The sequence below is a fragment of the Triturus cristatus genome, chromosome 4_2, assembly GCF_964204655.1.
Source record: "Triturus cristatus chromosome 4_2, aTriCri1.1, whole genome shotgun sequence".
NCBI lineage: Eukaryota > Metazoa > Chordata > Amphibia > Caudata > Salamandridae > Triturus > Triturus cristatus.
The window spans coordinates 409848154-409868742 of NC_140586.1; the positions used below are offsets into that span (position 1 = coordinate 409848154).

At 41.1% G+C, this 20589-nt stretch overlaps 1 protein-coding gene across 2 annotated transcripts in view; it reads right to left on the reverse strand.

The window, feature by feature from the left end:
* Window positions 1-20589, reverse strand: part of PLPPR5 (phospholipid phosphatase related 5) — a 1037368-nt gene that overhangs the window by 865150 nt on the left and 151629 nt on the right. The window lies entirely within an intron of this gene.

A 20589-nucleotide genomic window follows, 5' to 3' on the forward strand; every position in this document is an offset into this window, starting at 1 on the left:
CTCGATGACTTTGGCAGGGAAGGGAAGGAGCGAGATGGGGCGGAAGTTCTTGAGGTCGGTCGGGTCCGCTGTTGGTTTCTTCAGTAGTGCGCTGAGCTCGGCGTGCTTCCAGCTCTTCGGGAAGGTGGCTGTGTCGAAGGAGGTGTTGATGATGTCTCGGAGGTGGGGGGCGATGGTAGAGGCGGCCTTGTTGAAGACATGGTGGGGGCATGGGTCGGTCGGAGATCCGGAGTGGATGGTATTCATCATGCGTGTCGTGTCTTCGGGGGTCACTTCGGTCCATGTCTGGAGGATGGCGGCGGGGTGTGTAGGTTCGGTCGATGGGTGCGGGGGTGGAACGCCAAAGCTGTTGTGGATGTCGGCGATCTTGCAGTGGAAGTACGAGGCGAGGGAGTCGCAGAGGTCCTGCGAGGGAGTGATGTCGTTGTTGCCGGTGCTGGGGTTGGAGAACTCCTTGACGATGTTGAAGAGCTCCTTGCTGTCATGGGCGTTCTTGTCCAGTCGTTCCTTCAGAGATTTCTTCTTGGTGGTGCGGATGAGCTGGTGATGTCTGCGGGTGGCGAGTTTGAGGGCGGTCATGTTGTCGGTGGTCTTGTCGAGGAGCCAGGCCTTCTCGAGGGTGCGGCAGGCCTTCTTGGAGTCCTTGAGTTCGTTGGTGAACCAGGGGGCCTTCTTGCTTCTGGGCCTGGTGAGTGGGTTCTTCAGTGGGGCGAGGTCGTCAGCACAGGAGGTCAGCCATTGCGTGAGGTCGAGGGCTGCTGTGTTAGGGTCCGTTGTCCTGATAGGTGCTTGCTGGATGAGAAGAGAGGGTCGAGCGTGTGGCCGGCATAGTGGGTGGGGGAGTAGACCAGTTGCTTGAGTCCGAGGTTGGCGAGGTTGTCCAGCAGGGCGGTGGTGTTGCGATCGTTGTTGTTCTCCAGGTGGAAGTTGAGGTCCCCGAGGAGGATGTAGTCGGCGGAGGGGAGGGCGTGAGGGCTGATGAAGTCTGTGATGTCTTCGCTGAACTGTGCGTGTGGTCCCGGGGGTCTGTAGATGAGGGTGCCTCTGAGGGTAGTCTTGGGGTCGGTGTGGATCTGGAAGTGCAGGTATTCGGCGGCGTTGAGTGCGTCGATGCAGTCAGTCACGGTTGTATGTACAGTTCTTCCGACTGGTTTAAGCCAAACGGTGTCATGCTTCTAAAGTTTATGATATGGCGAGATTCTTTCTGTCGCAGTAGTTTCTCCCGGTTTCCTCCTCGTGCACTGATAGGTATAGTTTCTATTCCATAGAACTTCAAGGACTTCCAATTGCTATTGTGGTGTGTTTCCATATGTTTGGCCACTGCGTTATTTTTGTTTTTGGTGGCCCTTGTATGTTCCAAAATTCGTTTCTTTAAGTCACATATGGTGCTGCCCACGTATTTTAATTTACATGGGCATTCTATTATATAGATTGTGTATTGACTTTTACATGATATCAATTGTTTGATTTTCCAAACTTTATTGTTCGCCATTGTTGCTTCACTGATTGGTTTTGCAATTTGACACACCTTGCAGTTCTGGCATTTGATGAAGCCTTTTTTCCTTAGCCAGGTCTCTTGACCTCAGAGAGAGAGAGAGAGAGAGAGAGAAACAAACATAGAGAGAGAATGAGAGAGAAAGAATCACATCCAGGCATACCTGCGGCTCCAGAAATGTTATTGTGCAATTTTTAGATGGAATTAAGTTAATAATTTGGGCAATAACTAACATTTTTGCAATTTTTCTGCTTCCCCCCATAATGTGTAGGCTATGTAGATTCTTTTTTTCCTTTTCAGATTTTCTTATGGATCAATGTCGGTTAGATAATGTGGTGCTTAATAGTTAGCTCAACAGCAATAACTTACTACACTTGAGTTGTGACATCATATTGCCTGCTACCAGAGTCAGCAGCTAAGGTGAAAGGTAGGTCACATAGCAAAATTACAGCTGCACTTTAAACAAGGAGACCTGGCATTTTGTTCTTATGATATTTTTTCTAAAACGATAGTGAAGAGTAAGCGTGGAGCTATTACTATCATCATGTTAATGTTTCGCATGCTAGAGTTCTTTACAGGAAAGAAAGAATACTTTTGGATGGTACCACTCATTCTGAGATAATACCATCTTTCAATGTGACTAACATTAAACTGATTCTACTTTGTCTTTGCTACAAATTACTAACTTCTTTTCGATGTTTTTCAGTTTGCACTACAGATTCCACTTGTATTCTTCATGCCTGCGGCCTTACTTCTCTTCCATATGAATTCACAAAGCAATTTTACAAGCAGTATCTTTATGACTTCGAAGTCTCTGCACTCGTGGCAGTCATAAAATTAGTAATTATAAAATTGCTTTGTGAATTGCAAACATTGTAAACTTACACAAAAGTGTAAGTTTACCTTTGTGAGAATCAGGCCCCAAGAGTCTGAGCTCGTTAAGAGAAAGGTGATTGTGTGATCAAGAATTATATAAGAGAAAAAATACTCTGCCATAAGTTAAGAGAATATTGCAAGTCATTTCTGAGTTTCATGATCTCACATAGTAACTTGACCTTTGGACTTGTTTCTTTACATGGTCATGGAAGTCCTGATTGACTCGCAATAACCTTAAGATGAATGGCAACAGGTTCTTTAAGTCAAATAACTACTCTCTATGTGTATATTGTTTTGTTTCCTTAATAAAAGGAAATTCAATTTCTTCTTGTGAACTACATTTCCAAAAAGGAGGCTGTGCAGCTGATAACTGCCAATTTTCATGAAAGCTAAAATATATCAGGCCTAAATTATATTGGAGGCAAGTAAACTCAACTCTAGAATCAGACTGGGACAAAAAATAGGCCTGGGCTCCAACATAAAAGTGGCCCACATTACCTAACCAGATAGCTAAAAAAGTGGTCATCGTTTACAAATCAGGCCAGTTTCAAACTTGTAAAGACATGCTGTACAAGTGCATGGGCACCTCAGCAGGCAGTGCAATGGCCTTGTAAATGAGGCCTGCCATTTTTAAACTGCCATTGAGAAGTTATCAGACTAATACTGACTAATAAGAGTTCACAGCATGAGTGCACCTGCGGTATTCCACTTTCATGGCAGTTCAGAAATATTTTACTTCAACTCCCTTCTGCAGCATTCCATTGGAATTCGGTTTTGCCTTAGAATAGACCAACCATCTCAAAAAGAAAAGATTTTTCACAGTTTGGAAAAGTGCCTACATTGTTTTTGCATATTTTTCTGATATGTCGTCCATAACAGCATATTGCACACAAATTTGAAAGATTTAAATTTTTCACACATTTTTGTTGATTTCGACCCCAATATCAATGAGAGCTATTATGAATTATATTTTTTACATCATGCTTGCCTGTATTTTATTTCTTGGCACTAAAGTGAAAAAAAAAACATGAATGCACGCATATTTATTGATTTGTCTACGGATGTGCAACTTAAATGCTGCAAGGCTTTCATATTTGTTTTATTGTATAGTGAAGGTAATGTTTTGTGGATTTTTTTCTCTTGTGTAAAGGAAGAATAAAACTGATCTCTAGTATGAAAATACGTTAATCTGCAACATGCCTGTTGCAAAGTCCCCCTATGCCCTGGGCATCCCCATTTGTTGCTGACTAGTGCTGGTGGTGACTGATTCTGACTGTCCCTGGGCTCTGCTTAACCAGGTCCAGGACCAGTGCAATGGTGAAAACAAAGTGAAAACACACACACACACACATTAGGGTACACTATGTGTTTGTGACCCTTCTGGGATTGGCATGACCTACCCTGTAATTTCCTAGTACATAATAGGGCAGGGGGATTACAACTACCTTTAAGTCCCCAGTATATAATGGGGCATGGACGTTTAGAGGCCAGCAGCCCTTTCTACGCTTGCATGTGTGCACTACTGAGAGTCTGATATCATTTTAAAAGCAGCCCTGTGTTGCAGCACTGCTTTGAAATGTAAATTGTGCCCAAATAAGACTTTGGTGGTAGGGGCATGTAAAAAGTGAGACAATATTTTGGCATATTAGGAACGACCAGGGTCTCCTCAATGTGTTTCAAGGGTGGGGCGTCAGGTACTTATAAGGATAACCCTTATAAAAAGATGTTAGATGTGCCCTGGGGACAGAGACATTGCACATTTCACTTACCCCGTTGTGGTGAAGTGCTTCCCATAATCGACTTTTGTCCTAGGAGAACTGTGGGTGGAGTGAGGATCTACATTATTTTTACATATTCAGGACCCCTAAGGTCTCCTTTAGATGTCCCAGGGGTGGGATCATGTAGCTATGAGCAGGGTCCTCATAAAATTTGTTTTATAGATCCTGGTGTTGGAGAAATTGGACATTTCATTTTCCCCATTGCAGAACTCCAGCTACATAGGTTAACATTGCAAAAGTTTATGAACTCATAACTTTTGCTAGGGATTACCAAAAAATATAATTAATGGACTTAGGGGACTGGTATTGATAACTCCAACAAAATGCTATTCTTGAATTTATCCTCAAATCTACAGGAAAGAAGTCATAAGACTTTCTTGACTGTAAGCCAAAATTCAGGCTTCCTGCTCTCTTCCCAGAATTGGTCAGAGTTAACAGGATTAGTCAGGCTGCTTTGATGAATTGATAACTGGCAACCAGGGAGAGAGGCTGTCTGGTAGGAGAGGGCTCTCTTACACAGGAATGTCGGAGCAGGGCAAGGGGTCATAGAGTACAAGCTTCAAAGGAAACATGGGACAGGCAGAGTAGGCCAGGTCCATCTACCCCCTCAACTCTGAACCCAGCCAGATGGCAGACTTAGGCCTTTGGACGCAGCCAGAATTTCCCCGCGGTGAGGGAAAATTCCACGCGTGCGCAGATCGAATGGCTCCCGGCCGTCCGACACACACGCCCACCGTGACGTCGGATGGCCAGGGGCCGTCCGACGCATGCATGGGGTTAAGGAAGGTATTTGCAGATGTAAGGGGGAAGGAGAGCTATGGAAATGAGCCATATTGGAGGATGGTTTTACTAGTTCTTGCTCCTCTGCTGAGATTTCAGCCATATTGAATTTTGGAGAAATTGTGTTTCCCGGTAGACCATTATGCCATACTTTGGAGGAAGTGGTGACGTGCTGGAGTATTGCCCTGCACCTCATTGGACAGGAGTGTCCTCACGCTTGACCCTAGAGAATACTGATTAAGTATCTGAGAGGGGCAGAGCCTCTCAGGTCAGCTGCTTAACACTTTCTATGTGTTTATAGTGCTAACATTTTAAAATTCATATCTTCGGTTCCTTACATTGGATTTGTTTTGGTGTTTCTACATGCTTTACATACTGTTTCTGAAGTTAAGCCTGTCTACTCGCAGCCAAGCTATCAAGTGTGGAGCATAGGAATCATTTTATGAGACCTATTCTGAGCCCTAGACTATGCTTATTGCCAGTGGAAGATGCATATTTACCACTACTAATAATCTACTTTCTACTTTTCACTTCAATTATTTCTATGTATTGAGTATATCTCCTACCAGTATGTCATCAATTTAATTATTATTTAATTATTATTCTTAAATGCTCATCATCTACCTAAACGTTTTGTGGGTGGAAGTGTATGCAATATGTTTGTGACACATTCATAACACATGCAATTTAGGGGGTATATCCAATACGACAGTTTAACATGAATATGAAAGAACTGAGATTATACCGGTCAAAATGAATATGTGTGTTCATTATTAACGCCTGTATCATACACTGTATTTTATCGATTGCATACATTTTAAACTTGTACTTTGACATTAATTGAACGAGACACACATGCATGATGCAATAATAAAGGCAAAATAAGCACCATACATAATTTAGTAACCAGAAGGTTTATTCTTGGAACAAAAGCATTTTCAGTGAGGGGCCATCTGTTTATCTTGTGGAGATATTCATATTAATTGGAAAGATAATCTAATCTTAAAGCCGCTGGGTTGTTGCATGCATCTCTTGCAGACAGTGAGATCTGAGTAACATATGACCAGTAATAAGAATGTCATTCTCTTATACAATATTGTCATACATATTAAGAATGCAACCTCTACCACGTGTTCTTGGCTGTCGGCGATCAACCTGCCTTGCCTCCGTCTTTATCATTAGCACCTGCACTCTCAGAGGTAAGTACTGCATACACATTTAGAAAACTAAATGGCATGGTCTGGATTTGTGAGGAGCCAGATGCAGTCATGTGGTTGAGGAAGGGAATCACAAATATCTGTGGTCATTTAGGACTTCCAGCCCCGGGAGAAGTAATATAAGAGTGATGCGTTTTGGCGTGCAGAGTGTGCAGTCAGGAGGCATCAGCATGGGAGCCGCTAGGTGATTTTATCAGCATCTGGAAAATGGCAGTCCAAGCAAAACCATATCACGGCCTCTTGGTAAAGGTCACTTTCAACTTTTCAGACCACATGGGGGGGTGGGGGAACAACCTTTACAATGCAACTTTTACAACGCACTACCTTTACAACGCATTTTTTACAACGCATAATCCATTACAACGCATGACATTACAACGCATGACACTACAACGCATTTTTAAAAACTACCTTTACAACGCATTCCATTACAACGCATACTACCATTACAACGCATACCATTACAACGCATAATATTACACTACACTATCCAACACTTACCCTACTGTTGCACCCCCTGGAGTTAGAATAGTAATTTTTACCCCTATACTATCCAACACTTACCCTACTGTTGCACCCCCTGGAGTTAGAATAGTAATTTTTACCCCTATACTATCCAACACTTACCCTACTGTTGCACCCCCTGGAGTTAGAATAGTAATTTTTACCCCTATACTATCCAACACTTACCCTACTGTTGCACCCCCTGGAGTTAGAATAGTAATTTTTACCCCTATACTATCCAACACTTACCCTACTGTTGCACCCCCTGGAGTTAGAATAGTAATTTTTACCCCTATACTATCCAACACTTACCCTACTGTTGCACCCCCTGGAGTTAGAATAGTAATTTTTACCCCTATACTATCCAACACTTACCCTACTGTTGCACCCCCTGGAGTTAGAATAGTAATTTTTACCCCTATACTATCCAACACTTACCCTACTGTTGCACCCCCTGGAGTTAGAATAGTAATTTTTACCCCTATACTATCCAACACTTACCCTACTGTTGCACCCCCTGGAGTTAGAATAGTAATTTTTACCCCTATACTATCCAACACTTACCCTACTGTTGCACCCCCTGGAGTTAGAATAGTAACTTTTACCCCTATACTATCTAATACTTACCTTAAATGCAATTTAATATTATGCGTTGTAATGGTATGCGTTGTAAAGGTAGTATGCGTTGTAATGGAAATGCATTGTAAAGGTAGTTTTTAAAAATGCGTTGTAGTGTCATGCGTTGTAATGTCATGCGTTGTAATGGATTATGCGTTGTAAAAAATGCGTTGTAAGTGCATGCGTTGTAAAAGTGTGTGTTGTAACAACATACATCCGGGGGGGTGGTATTATATACAGGGAACTTTGCTCTGAGCTGCGCACAAGGTGCTGACCTGGTCAGTGTGCCCTATTGCAGATGATACACTGTTCCCTTTCGCAGCCACAAACTTTCTCTTGATATGGGGACAGAGCATTGGTGAAACGGTAGATTGGCTACTTGAAGCAGCCCAAATGTATTTCACAGTGCAGGTTGCACCCAGCAAGGTTTTGAAATGAGGATGTGTAGGGGTCTATGGAAATTATTTTTCTCCTTGCAGGGGATGCCCATGGAAGGCACACTGACTGTGGAACCACATCTTTGTAGCACAACTCCATTGCACCCTCTGGCAGCCTCTTTGTATTTGCCCCATGTCCATAATACAGCAGGGACACAGAGGCAAATTAGTTCCCTAATTTACATGGCTCCATTCTCCTATGCAAATGAGAGAACGCCACCTAATGGTTGTACCGAGCTATGTGTGCTCCTGTGCCATCTGAAAAACAGAAGGGAATACAAAAGGATCTGGGACCCCTTCGGTAATACCACAGTGCACCATGGGTGCCAGAAAGTAGGTGCCCATGCCTGTTGATCTCCCAGGTTGCTTCATGTAAAATGGCACTAGACGTCTTAAATTGTGTGAAAGGTCTAGTGCGCTGCAATAAAGTTAAGTTCTATTGGACAGACTTGTAGGGCTTTTGGTAATGCCTAATGAATACCTTCAAGCTAGAAAACTAAGCATAGGTTCAAAAGAAAAGTGAATTAACATACATTCAACATCCATCACATCTCCATTAAATAATCAAGTTACCCCTGCCCTTCACTTCCACTAAAGTCCCAAGTCAAGCATCAACTGGCTGTCTTCTAACTGTCATGTCCACCAAGATCTGGAATGTAACACAATCGTGACAATATAACATCAGGTAAAAGCCTGAGTCCTGATCTCATAGCGTCTGTAGCCAGACAAGCTAGTGGCACACCTAGGAACATTGAGCATCCAGGATAGTCCCAGATCACTAGTGTTGTCATTACAAGATCCACATATTTTGCTGTGGAGAAAGTGGGGGCTTTTATTTTGCCTAATAGTGTGGGCTGCATCGAAGGGCTGAGCAAGCGAGGGGGACACAAGAACTAGACAAGGGTTGAATGAGACCCCTTAATGGCATTCTTGGCTTATGTCTATAATAATCCCAAGGGAAATTGCAGATACACAGCTATGGCTCTGTTACTGCAGAAGAGGTGTGTAGCCATTCATTAAGGAAGAGGTCCACTGCCAAAAATGCACAATGGCATATACATGTGATATATAGTGATGAGCAGAGTGGACTCTGTTCCCAATTCCATTGCACCCCAGAGATTTCCGGCATCCCCCCTGGAAATTTCTCAATGACAAGGGTCAGGGCACAGACACAACCCGGATAAACAACCAAAATCCACATTTTGCATTTGTGAAACTGCATGGTATATGAAATTGACTCCTTTACTATAAGAAGGTGATCCGTGCCATATAGTCACATGTGGTCAATGTGCTTTCATATGTATATATAATGACATTGTAAAAGTACAGTCTATTGTGGATTTGGGCTACTATGCTGTGACATTTATATCCCTGTCAATGAGTATTACATGTAATACAGTTTTGTTGTATGATTGAGTAAAATGATAAATAAAGTTTAAAAAACATGGTGTTCCATGCATTTGGTGACAGTAGGCAGTAAACTAATTGGTCTGTAATTGCTAATTAGGGAGGGATCAAGACTTGGTTTCTTCCGGAGAGGTCAGACGATCACTTACTTGAGTTCCCAGGAAACTGAGCCCCATGTCATGATGAACTCTAAGGCATCAATAGCTGTTTTGCAAATTATTGGAACTAATAGATATAGAATTATACAGTCTAAGGGGGAGCCAGATTTACAATCCTTTAAAGCCAAACACAATTGAACTCTGATATAGATTTAAAAATAGTCCCAAATGTTAGTTGCCAATTTGAGTGAAGGAATATTCTGAGAGCCAGGTATCAACCTGTGAAATGTTGCAAATCTAATTCTGAAGATTATAACCTCAAAAAGAAGCAATCTAATAACAGCTCATCCTCTCACTCACCGAAAACCCCTTCAACATCCAGAATAAACTTCTGCAATGCCATAACCAACCTAGCCAGCTGGATGACAGCAACTTGCCTCAAGCTCAACTCCAATAAAACAGAACTACTGATCTTCAGTAAACACATCCATTTGGGACCACAACATGTGGTCAGCTGAACTCCGATCCACTCCCATGCCAACAGACCATGCATGCAACCTCTGAATCATCCTCTACAGCAAACTGACCCTGAAACGACAAATCAATGGAGTCCCCTCTTCCTGCTTCCACACCCTGAGCATGCTCCGCAGAATCTTCAGAAAGATTCCAGCAAGCACCAGGAAAGCTATCACCCAGGCTCTCATCACCAGCAACCTCGAATACGGCAACGCACTCCATGCCGGCATCTCCACCCAACTCTGAAAAGACTCCAGACCATACAGAACACGGCAGCCAGACTTGTCCTGGACCTCCCAAAACTGGCTCACATCAGCCTCCACCTCAGAAACCTCAATTGGCTCCCTATCCAGAAGAGATGGCAACTTAAGATCGCCACGCATGCCTAAAAGGCCTCACATGATCATGGACCAGACTACATCAATACCAACTGAGCTTCACCAACCAATCAGACACCTGTGCTCATCCTCACTGGCCCTCGCACACACACCCTTAATCTGTTGCAGCTGTGACCGCTCCTTCTGCTACTTCAACCTCCACCTTTATGGATTTCAGAAAGAAACTCAAGACCTGGCTCTTTGATAGAGACCTCGTAACCCAGCACCCAGATACACCCAAGGGTGATAGTGCTGCAGTCTACAAATACTGTTTGATTAATTGATTGACAGAAACATTGCAAAGAGCTGGTCATCATAGATCGCATGGAGATGCCAGATAGTGCCTTAATAGTTATTTCTGTTTAATTTCACTCTGTATTAGTCCGGTTGAATTGACTACTTTGTCATTGAGAGGATCCTTGCTGTTTCACACAAATCTCATTGGTGGATACTATAATTATGATTGTGAGGCAGCTATTAAATACTCTTATCCATTATTTTTTGATATTGATAATACGATAGGGGCCCGCTAAAAATGTTTCACCACCTGTTGTATCTTTTATGATAGATAGCTAACAAATATTCAAATAATATTTCTTATTCTGGTTCAGATTTAAAACGTGCCTTCCTCTGGTGTCTTCCCTAAAGATCATTGTTAGACCTGACATCCTTGGTGTAGTCTTTCTCCAAACGTTTGCCTTCACCCCTCCTGTTTTTGCTGGATTTGTTTTTGTAGGTTGCAGTACTCTGTACCGCTGCTAACCACAAAATAAATGCTACTAGTGCGCCTGTAGCACTACTTGAATGTGAATGGCTCTAGTGTTGGGCTTTGTTTATTCCTCCAAGACAGTAAGACAAAAGGTGACTAGATGTTGAAAGGAGGAGTTCTCTGCACCAATTACACTTCAAAATTCTTGCCTCCAGAACGCACACAGGAATCTGAAAATAGTCGTTTGTCACCCCGGTCTTCTTGGAGCCTTTGCAGAGGAAGAGTAGAGCTTTCCAGAACCAGATGTGGGGGTAGCATAGGGAATCAATCAACTTCAAATGCTGGCATTAGGTTAAATATTGTATCCTCAGAACACCTCTTCATTACACTTCTGGACATGTGGAAGACTTCAAAAGAACTGCTTTGATCCCCCAGAGGACTGCCCTGCTGCTACAAGAAGACTTTCCTGCTGCTTGAAGGCCTGCCTTGCTGATTGAAGGAGAACTAGACCATTTCCTTGAATCCGGGATGCCCAGAAGTGACTTCAAGGGCTATTTAGCTGGCATCCCTTGTAAGCTGCAGAGACATAAAAAGCTCCTGAGGCCTTGAACCCTGCACCTAGGTCCTAGATCCTTGGAAGTGGTGTTAGAGGTGCTGCTCCTGTCGAACCCTAAAATATGGAGAAAACTTTCACCAAAAAGTGCCTTGAGAACTGTCTTAAGACCAAGACCTACCTGCCAGCAGATCCACTTAAGATGCATTGCTGGTTGGCCTGACATCGAGGTAGCTCCTGCTGCGTTCTACTCTACATCTGGTGCCAGTGTTGACATGGAGTAGAAAACCTCCATGTCACCACCAATGGACAATAAACTCCCATATTGCAGCCTCTGACCGCCAGGCCACTTCCAGGGAACCGCAGTTCCTGGTGGCGGTGGCGGCGGCGCCGATTCCAGGACAGTCTGCCAGCCCAGCTCATAACGGGGCATTCTGACCACCGGTGCGGCAGTGGCTGGTCTGCTACCGCTGCACCACCATGAGTCTGGCAGTCCTTAGACCGCCAGACTTGTGGGCATATGTGTCTTCCTATTAGGACTCCCTAAGAAGAAAATACATCCTCCCGTGGCTAGAATGTATTTCCATCATACTTAGGGGCCGATTCCGATCTCGCTCGGAAGGGCTCCGAACGCGATCCAGCCGGAAAAAGTATGAGCCGTACACGTGTTCTCTGCCCGACTCGTACAGCTGTACGAGCGAGCAAATACGATGCGAGCAATGCAAAATTCCCCGACCAAATCGTTTCCGGGTCCAAACCACTCTGTATGTCTCGTACGTAAGCAAACCGTGCCGTGCATTGGAGGCGACTTCCGACCGAGCCAGTACGATGCACGAGTCGGACAGCCGGATCGAGCCGAAGTTTCAAAACATCCGGGAAGCTGCCTTTGGGGGTGCGCGTCGGACACCCGTCACCCGCAGCCTTACGACTTGGACACAGGGGGAGACCCAAAGGTCTCTCCAACACAAGCATGTACGTTGTGGATGGCACCGATGCGTACCCACTGTAGGGGGCGCCCTTGTGCGAGACGTACCCATTCAGTCAATGGGAGCCCATGTACGTGTCATACGACCGGTTCCAATTGACTTCTATGGTGAATCCGACCAAACCAAGTCCGGCAGCATGCGGCCGCATCGTACTTGCTCGAGTGGACTACAGGAGTCTGGCTCAGTCGGAAAACACTCCAGATGAAGCTCAGTCGGAGAGCTTTCCGACCCAGATCTGAATCGGCCCCTTAAATGTGATGCAAACTTCTATGTACTTTCTACCTGCTCAGCATTCTCCTTTGCTTTCCAGCATCAGATACCAAAAGTGGAGGGTTGTTGTTGAAAAGCAAAAGACAAAGGTGCCTGATGTACAAAATGTTTCTCTTTGCAGGTCAGGACATTCACACATTTTCTTTCCTTTAATTGCCATGCCTCGCATAGCGATCCTATTAAGGATAATTCAATGATTGCAGCCCCACCCCTAATCCTGAGGGCACTCCTTGCTGTAAAACAGCAGTCTGGTGGTGGACGGGCTGCCAGCTCAAGTACTTCCAACGGTGAAGCCAGCCGTAGCTCCACTCTCCCTAAATGAAGCAAGGGAATGTCGAGTTGGCAGGGCGCCCACTCCGTCAAACCCTAAATGAGGCATGCAGTCTAATTGTATTTTATAAATGTGCGTGGTTAGATGCTCTGTAGCTGGTAATGCAGCTTTTTTGTTAAATAAACATCAACATTTCGTAAAACTAAACACATTACATTGCACTTCATCCTAAAATGCATTGATAACGATCTTCACAATATACTTCCTAAGAAAGAGCCCAGATGTCAAATGAGCTGTAGAAACAGATGTGCGTGCGAGTCAGTCATAAACAGCAGATGATGGTATCAGCACGGATACCACAACACAAAGTATGCTATGATGCATGTTAAAGCACATCTTTCTTGACATCTGAGCATCGGGAAATCACACGGCACAAGCAGACTGCTGGTTTGTCATTGCAAGTTCAAAGCAGGGTTAAATTGATTTAACAAAACATCATGAGATTCTTCGTTTACCATAATGTCTGAAGAATGTCAGATCAAATGCCACTGGGGAGATGTGTCAATGGCTGATATTGCAAAACAGTCCTAGCAGGAGCAATTTTTCTCAATTTAATAAGGCCTGTTTTTATTTTTTGCTTAATATATTTTTTTTAGTGTAGCCAAGGGCGATCAGAAAAGAATGTGCAAAAGCATCGAACATGTGTGCTCAATGGATAGATTCGACTCTCTGTCAGGTTTTATTAAGTATATTGTACTTTTTATATACTGATCTACAATAGTGCATCCATTTTGACCAGCATATTGTTTTGTTTCCCATGTGCTTCTGAATATAAGTATGTCATACCCCTAAAATGTTATGATTATGAGATATATGGAATATTTTATTTTCATTTCCTTGTCATGTGTCCATGATTTGTAAAGCAGAGCATGTTATTTCATTTTGGGAAAGGTGAAAAACGCCAGGCTTGTTTTGTGAATTCCTTTTTTTGGTGTCAATGTTTCTGATGGTGCAAACCTTTATGCAAATGTATCTAAATATTTCTTAGGAATTTTGCAAAGCATTTCTTACAAGAGATGCTGCTTCCGTGCAAGGTGCAAAAGGGAATGTGAATGACACAGTTAACGGATCCTAAATATCTTGTGACATGAATATCATGTCAAAAGTATAGTGACTACCAAAACACTATGGAGCAGAATATCGAAGGTAAGTAAATCTGTTTTTTGGTATATCAGAACGGGTTTAAGAATGTTGTTCTATTAGTTTTCTTTAATTTAATTCATTTTTACTAAATACAGATTTCTCTATTAATTTAATACATATTAGTTAGTATATTACTTGTAAATGTTAGTATAATTTTTTTTTTAATGCAGTTTGAATTTTAAATGGGCAATTTCTGTAATTTATGATTTAGTAGCGGATTGTAGGGTTTAAAGGGGAATAGGATGGAACATTATTTAAATTATAATTAGTTTAATTTGAATATTAATTATTTTGTATTGTTAATTAAATATTTCATGTATTATTAATTAAGTAAATGGTTTGATTGTTTTTTTATCTAAGTTTGATTTGTCATTTTTAATTTGTATTTAATTTCTCAATTTATGATAGTAATTCTTTATTTGGTAGGGAGTGGTTTTGTTTTTGACAAAGAATAGGGTGCAATTTAGTTGAATCAAAACAATTTTAATATATATGCTAATTAATTAAATTTTAAATTAAATATATAATTGCATAATAATTTGCTTATATTTGTAATACTTAGTTTATTTATTCATTATGTATCTTTACATTTGTATACTTTTATTAGTAATTAATACTTTGGTAGTGAACTGCTAGGTTTTTAGAGAAATATAATCGGAAGTCAATGAAATTATATTTTTAAATATTCTTAATCATAATTAATGTTAAATTGCTAATTTAGTTTGCATATTTTCAATTATATAAATTTATTATGAAAAGCATTTGTTTTATTATAATTCTTTATTATTTTATTAAAACAAATGTATAAGAATAACATTTATAAAATGTATCTTTTATTCTTTTTAATTGTTTATGTTTTATTCAGGTATTATTTTAATTCAAATATTTTATATTTATTATGTTCTGTTTTGGAGTTTGTGGGGGTTTTGCATTGTAGGAGTGGAAATGATTTTTTGTAAATTAATTAGCAATTTCTTTCTTTTTTATTTTACCTTGCATGCATTTTATATATATTTCTATTAGAAATTGTGCTGTGTTTAGGTATTTTAAGTTTTGTAGAAAATAATTATGAGTTGGAATGGTAAATGTAATAATTCAGAAGTCCCACACTTACATACTGTTTCATCAATGAAGTGGGAATAGTAAGTGTAACATCTCCAAAGTCCAACCTGTTCCCTGCTGTTGCTTAGACTGGAGTGGGAATAGTAAATCTACCCTTCCACTGTCCAAATCTGCTCATACTGTTGATTAGACTGGAATTGGAATAGTAAATCTAACCTCTCCGAAGTCCAACACTTTCCCTATTATTGCATACATTGGATGGGAACAGTTAACAAAATCTCCCCAAAGTTTAATACTTTTCCTACTGTAGACTGGAGTGGCAATAGTAAACCTAAACCATCCGAAGTCCAACGCTTTCCCTACTCTTGCTTAGACTGGAGTGGTAATGGTAACTCTAACTTCTTTGAAGTCCAACACTTTCCCTATCGTTGCATACATTGGATGGAAAAAGTAATTATAACTTCTCCGAAATCTAAAACATTACCTATTGCTGCATAGATTGAAGTGGGAAGAGAAAATGTCCAAATAGTAACTCTAGTTCCTCTGAAGTACAGCAGTTTCCCTAATGTTGGTTACAGTATTTTTTATATCGTTGTGTATTTTTAATTGTTTTTATTTTTTAATGTTTCGGTTTTTCCAAATGCTGATAGTATTTTTAGATTTGTCTTGTTTTATATTTATTATAAAACTTTATATATTATTTGTGAAAATATATACATTTTAATTTATTTTCTGTATTTAATAGAATTATTTTTGTAAATGTTTTAAATTGTTGAAAAATTAATGTGTTTTGAAAATATATTTATTTACTTGTACATTATTTGTATATTAATTTAATGTATTAACTAAAACGATTGTTATATGTTTATTTTAATATTTAATTAAGGTTACCTATTTCGTTTATATTTATTTCACTGTTACTGTTTAAAATTAAACTTATTTAAAAGAATGTTATGTTACTATTGTCTTATTTTTAAAGCATATATATATATATATATATATATATATATATATACATACATCAACTCTCCAGAATGCTCCTTCTGATTGCTCAGGACCCGTGGGAGTTGGCGCACACGCCGGCGGAGCACGCCGGAAATCCAGTATTCAGAAAATGTCCATTAACGTGCGCTCTCAGTACCAAAGAATCCACAAGGCAAAATGCGGTAAAGGGGTGTTTATTCACAACGCGTTTCAACTACAAGACTCTTGTAGTTGAAACGCGTTGTGAATAAACACACCTTTACCACATTTGGCCTTGTGGATACTTTGGTACTGAGAGCGCACGTTAATATATATATACATATGTATATATTTATAAGATTTAACAACATTTTTAAACATATATGTATCGTCATATACATGCATATATGCACAGATATCTACATCTACGGATATAGATAAATATATATATGCAAATATACTTATATATATAGATATATAGCATTAAATACATGATAAGAACATTTAGTAATATTATTTAATTTTTAATAAATTAACTACTTTAAATAAAACATTTTTTAATCAATACTTATTCAAAACAATAGTCTTAAATTTTTGGTGCGATATTCTCTTACATTATATTTTTGACATAATACTTTTGCAATTTCTGTTCTAAATATAGAAAGACAATATTTAGGTAAAAAATACTTTTGACACATATGTAAGAAAATGGGTTATTAGATGACAGAGCTGAGAGCCACACCTTGGCAATAATCACAATCCTTGTCAGGGTGAACCACAAAAGTCACTCAATAAACCTGTGCTTAACTCTCTGGTAACTTGGCACAAAAGTAGTCAGGCTTGATTTAGAGAAAATAAATAAAGTATTTGTACGGTACTGAAACAGTAGCAAAGTAAAAATGCAGCACAAAAATAACCCCAAACCAAATTTGAAATATACTGTATTTTAATCAATATATTGAGTCTAATATGGCATGAATTGAATCAGTAGAACCAAAATGGTGAGTTTTTTTCTTTTTTTATGTGAAATAGCGCCTACAAGTGTGTAGCACAGACTGCAAATATCTGGTCACACCGAACCAGGAAAAAGTCTGAGTTTCGCCTGCAGGGAGTTGTACTTTCTGTCCTTCATGCTAAATCCTTGTGGCATTGCTCTGGGGAGCTGTGTGTCGCTTCGCGTCTTCTCTAACGTAGCCGTCGAGTAGAAACTGCTCGGTTCTGCGAGGCCCTGTGTATCTTTGTGTCAGAGCTGATAGATTCTTCAGACCTTGTATTGGCTCCCTCTCCATTAGGGAATCCAATTTAAGGGTTTGGCGGTGGCCTACTAAGCATTCAGAGGCACTGGCCACTCTACCTCACAAAAAGGATTACTCCTCAAATACCAAAAGACTTCACCACTCCTCTAATGCCCATTTACTGGGCGTCACGAGCCATGGGATGACCACCAGAGGTGGCAGGTCATTTTCTGTTCTAGCCCTCTCGTAATGGAACATTAAGGACATAAGGGAATTAATCTAGATTCCACAAGCAACACAAGACCTGGCTCATTTCCCAGCAAGAAAATTAGTCAGACCCCCTTTGCAAGCACCTGACTCTGCATATTACAGGCACTCTATTTCCGCTGCATCAGGACACCTCTTGGGGCTACAGACTGCTCTACAAACACAATGAATATCAAATGCAACCTTCAGATAGGCAGGGAGAAGTTCACTCTGGCTGCAGTCAATGGTCCAGGACCTTGAGAACAGCACTTTGTTGTCAGGATTGGCTCCAACAGAGTCCAGCAGAGGGCACCAGGTCAGGTCCAGTTGGGTCTGGTCACCTCTAAGGCAGGAAAGACCTCTTAAAGCTGTTTGTGTCTCTCTGTAGCTCAACCTGAAAGTCAGGCAAATTACCCGTAGTGTCATTTTGGGGGTCCTAGGCTCAAGGCAAGCATGCCAGTCTTCCTTCTTCAGACAACAGGCTTGTCCATCTTCTGAATCTTCTCAGGTACAGCAGCGTTCTGATTTCAGGTTCTGATGGTGCCACCTTTATACCCAGATCCTGTAGGTGGGGGTGACCCCTTTGTCTGACCGTAAACTAATTCATTTCCCCTAGGTCTGGCCCCAGCCTTGCTAGTAACAGAGCTGGCAGGCCAAGGTGTCGGTTGCATTTGCCACTGACAGGGCAGGCATATGTTGAAGTCAGGAAGGTGCTGAATACAGCCCTCGGGCTACCCTTTGAAGCTCAGGAGCTAGGTACTACCCTCAGGCCATCCCACTCAAAGAGAAACATCTTTTCCCATACCCAAGGCCCTTTTGTCTAATATCACACCATAGGATAGCTATTAACAGTTGTGTGACCCTGAACACTGGCAGAAAGGCACATTTGGTTTTGAAAGAAAAAGGTCAGCTTTCTAAAAGTTGGATTTTCAAAATAGTAATTTCAATTCTGACCTTACCATTAATGATAATTTTTAATTACAATTGAAATGAGTGGAAGAAGTATTTCTCTAGCTGTTCACAAACTGAAGTTACCACTTATTAAATGTAATAAGGTAGCACAGAGTAAATATATGGTAGTCAGCCTTTCCACAGTGAAAAAAGAATGAGGGGGTAAAACATGAAATATACATGCCTTACTTTTTAAATACAATGCACCCTTCCATTTGAGTTGGTGGGGTCTATTTTAAGGGTGACTTATAAGTGCCAAAACAGACGGTTTAGACCTGGCAAATGGTTTATTTTGTCAGGTAGAAATGACAGTTTGAAACTGCACTGAGGCTGTAGTGGCAGGCCTGGGACATTTGTTCAGTGCTACATTAGTGGGTGGTAAAATGAGTGCTGCAGCACACTATTGGCATGTAATTTACATGTCTGAGTAAATGTAGTTCTGTGTAGTAGGGAATTATATAAGTAATTAAAGACTCAGATAAGGTCTATACCAATTTTACCATATTTGGAAGGGAGAGCATAATCAATATACCACTGGTTAGCAGAGATAAAGTGAAAAGAAATTGGGTCAGCTACAGAAGGCAAACATTTATGGGAATGTTGTGTAAACAAAATCATCATTTCCAACAATATTCATGTCACACGATATTTGTGTTCACAATATTGTGTCACACAGCTGTAGGGAAGTTAGGGAATAAAAAGCCTGGAAGAAAGGGGGAGTGCACAAGAGGCAGTAAAAAACAATGGTGGGCCATACAAGTGATTAGCTGATTGAAAACATTCTGCCATTGTTGGAGAGTAAAAAGGGAAGGTAGAGGTAAAAAATACAGACCTTCACTTTTTCCAATTTGTAGCAAATTTGAATTTTCCCTCCAGGGTTGGAATAAGGATCAAAATAAGTCAGAAGCTTGCACTGTGAAGTGACACACTCTGGACCTCATACCATTTCAAATGGGACACAACTTGGCTGGAAGTGGGAGTTTTCAACCGAATCTAGATGACAAGTTGCATAGAAGAACACTCTTGTGTGAAAAATGTGTGAAAAAAAGTTGTGGAATGTAGTGTTGAAACATGAATTGCTGCAGGTCTTCCCTGTTCCATAGGTAAAAATCTGTAATGATTCAGCAATACTACACCTAGGGGCATTTTTATGAGCCTCTTTGCGTCAATCTTGCACCACGCAACATGATGTACAAAAAACACTACATTGTGCATCTTGCGTTTCTTCATGAAGAAGGACGTTGAGGACGCGAGAGGAGTAGGAAGGAGAGCGGCCAGGCAGGGGAGGCGGCAGAAACACAAGTAAGTGCCTTCTTTATATTTTTTTAATCATTTGAGAGTAAGGAGGGAGCGGGGAGGGAGTGAGCTATTGAGTTTTTTTAAACTCCGTGGAACTACGCATAGGGGCACTATGCCAGCTCTTCCAGGCTTAATCTAGAATAATGTAAAGCAGCACAAATCGCTATGTTGCATTACTCTGCGCCAGGGAAGTGTTTCAATGGGTGTTGCGTAGGTATTCCCATGCAACATCCATGGATTTTGATTCATTCCCAGATTTACAAGAACAGATAAACTTGTGAATGAGCCGAAAAGATAGGCCAACCCAGGAAATGCGTAACAATGAGAATTACCTTTCTTTCTCTGCATGCAGCACACATAGAAAGAGGAAAACCCCTCTCACGATTGTTTTTGTGCAGGAAGGTTGCCTGTTTGCCACGCAGGCATCTTTCCACAACAAAGCAAGGGTACCTGTGTTGGTGCTAGGAAACCCATTGTGCGCCAGCACAGAGGAAAGGACAGGAATGGGCCACATTGCCTTAAATCCCAGAGATGCAGGGCAGTGCAGCAAAGCGACATGCTGCGCTGTGCTGTGCTGTGCTGCGCTGCACAACTTTTTCATATGTATGTCCCCAAGTAACTTAGGCACCATATGGGATCAGTAATTCTGGCTCTGGTGTTACTCTTTACCAGCACAACATCCAATGAGGGCATCCATGTCTTTGACTGGACAGTCATGGCAGTAGCAACAGTATGGGC